This window comes from Leiobunum rupestre, chromosome 11 (assembly GCF_980474605.1).
Source record: "Leiobunum rupestre chromosome 11, qqLeiRupe1.1.hap1, whole genome shotgun sequence".
Lineage (NCBI taxonomy): Eukaryota > Metazoa > Arthropoda > Arachnida > Opiliones > Sclerosomatidae > Leiobunum > Leiobunum rupestre.
Genome location: NC_143394.1, coordinates 43,449,337 through 43,452,258, shown reverse-complemented (window position 1 = coordinate 43,452,258; position 2,922 = coordinate 43,449,337).

Genomic DNA, 2,922 nt, shown 5'->3' with positions numbered 1-2,922 from the left:
GATGAAATGAAAGATTGTTTACATTAATTTTAAATTCCCAATATCCCCTTTCTTTCACGTGACGTCATCGACTCTACAGTGTAAATTAAGTGTTCCTCTAGCCAGCACGATAGACCTCGCAGTCAAGAAGTAACAATAATTTATATTTTCTATATGGCACCCTACGAGCTAGACTGGCCCGCAAAGCAAACTTACTCGTTTCGGAGTCGGTTGCTTTTAATTGCGTGACGGGTGAGCCTAGCGTGTAGGGGCGTTATACCAAATGCAAATGTTTTAGATAGAAATAAAATTCTAATTGCATTTTTATTTTATTTTTCTTGGCTTGAAGCGTTTTTGTAAACGAGTTAGCATTAAATTATTCATATTAATCAAGTTAGGCTTAAATTATTAGTATTAATCAAGTTAGGCTTAAATTACTAGTATTAATCAATTTAGGCTTAAATTATTAGAGTCTTAAATGATTTGGGATTAAAATATTATATACTTAAATGATTTGGGATTAATATATTAGAGTCTTAAATGATTTGGGATTAAAATATAAGTCTTAAATGATTTGGGATTAAATCAATTAAGCCTTAATCAATTCGGATCGATTTTAATTTAATCGACTTAGCTCGAATTAATAGTTGATCTAAATCCATTTGGATCTAATAATATCGTAAAATCTAAGTGTCCAAATGATTTATCATCGACTACCTTAAGATCACTCCGGATTTGGTAAAAATCAAAACTACTCACCACATCTGTAACTTTTTCATAAGCAACCACAAATCAAAATCGAGGCTTCAAGACGAAAAAACGAAAAAAAAATTTCTAACGAACTATATCATATTATATCAGCCACAAGTATACGATGGGATCGCGTATCAGTATGCGTTTTCGTTCTCCATTCCTATTATTGCTTAGATGAATTTCTTAAATCTCACTTTTTTCCTCCTTTCGCAATAAGAAATTGAAAAACAAAAATTTCGCTTCAATGACGAATAAGAATGTAAGGGGGGGGGAATCAGAGGAGAACGGGGGAGGGAGGGAGGGTAGAAAAAAAATAAAGAAAGAACACGAGATGGGGCGAGAGAGAGAGAGAGAGAGAGAGAGAGAGAGAGAGAGAGAGAGAGAGAATAAAAAAACACTTCTATATCGAATGTGATTTTTCACTGGTTGGGGAGAATCGAAGGAGGGGAAGACAAAGTAGATTAGTTTAAAGTTTCCGAAGAAATTATATTCTATTCCATAACAGTAACCGATCTATTTTTATCTTTCTACAGCCCACTCACCCCCCCCCCCCTTTGCCTTTCGATGCCTCCCCCTGGCCACCCTCATTTTTTATGCAACTGGGCTCCAATCATCTTTTGGGGATTTTTTCCCAGAGCGGATGGATTCCAAATATTTGGCTGCGAGATTGGTCCTCAGTACTAGAGAGAAAAACGAAAAAAAATGGAAGAAGCCTTATCCATACTCATTGAGGGGTTGAGGGAAATTTTTCCCCTATAAATTCTCCTTATTTCTCCCAATTTAGTGACTGTGGGAATTCATTTCGCTGACGCGTAAGGCCTTATACGAGGCATTTGTTTAAGGATAAGACCGTCCCTTTTAATACCTACGATTTGATCTTCAAAATCGAGGCTAACTTATTAAATCTCGGATAGATAGGGATATATCCTATGGGCAGAGAACCACCTTAATTATTAGAACACCATATCACGATTAAATCTGAATAAAATCAAACCTACAACTTTTACTGTATAAAGATTAGAAATGATTAGATAATAAATATTAGAAAATATTTCGATTTATATTAAATTTAGTGTAGCTTTCGAGTCATTTTCATACATGTTTTTGCAACGTTACTTCCAGCTAGGAGCAACAAACAAAACACCCCACACAAGGAGAACGCAACCCGTCAAAAGTCGTGGATTTTCTTGTGTACATTTTTCATTGGCTAGACGCTTTAGCGCCTGCTGCCGTCGGAATGGGAAAATTCGGAAATTGTCTTCCCCCCCACCCGTAAAACGTTCAGCGTAAAGGCTCGTGACGCTCGTCCAATGAAATTCGTACACAACCCTTCGTTAGCGTGTTTAAACACGCTAACGCAGTGCAGTGTACGAATTTCATTGGACGAGCCTTTAAGGTAAACGTTTTATGGAAAGGGGGAAGACAATTTCCAAATTTACCCCTTCTGACGGCAGCAGGCGCTAAAGCGTCTAACCGATGAAAACTGTACGCAAGAAAATGCACGACTTTTGACGGGTTGCGTTCTCCTTGCGTGGGGTGCTGTGTTTGTTGCTCCTAGCTGTTATAATTGCCACAGTATACAAAACATACATAACCAAAATTATTTTGGAAAAGGTTATTTCTATAATGGTATTACAGTCGAACATTTCAAACTAAAAATAAACTAAATTTACACTATTTTATATATTTTTTAAACTTTTATTTGTTTGAATAATTATTTAAAAAAATCCAATAATGCGAATAATGAATATCAGAAACCAACACTCAAAGACGAAAATACTGAAAAAACACAAAAATCGTCCCTATTTTAAATTTTATTTAACATCTTCAATTAGTGTTTGGTATAAAGGTAAATATTTATTTAAGAAAATCAGATGGTATAGCAGAAAGAAGCACCCTGTATAAAGATAATTTCAGAACGCAAATTGAAGTCGATATTTGGTATTAACTATTAATAACTGGAAACTAATTATACATTTATTACGAACTAAATTTCAATATTCAATTTATTACAAAGAGGTTACGACCAAATACGATTAAAATAACCGCACTGCCATCCATCGGGTTTAAAAATAAATATTAGGACGATACTTTTCACAACAAAGGGATAAACCTAAGTTGACGTCATAGGCAGTGATGCCGGATTGAGGGAGAAATTTCCCTCAATCGGTAAAAAGGGAAAAGGGAACC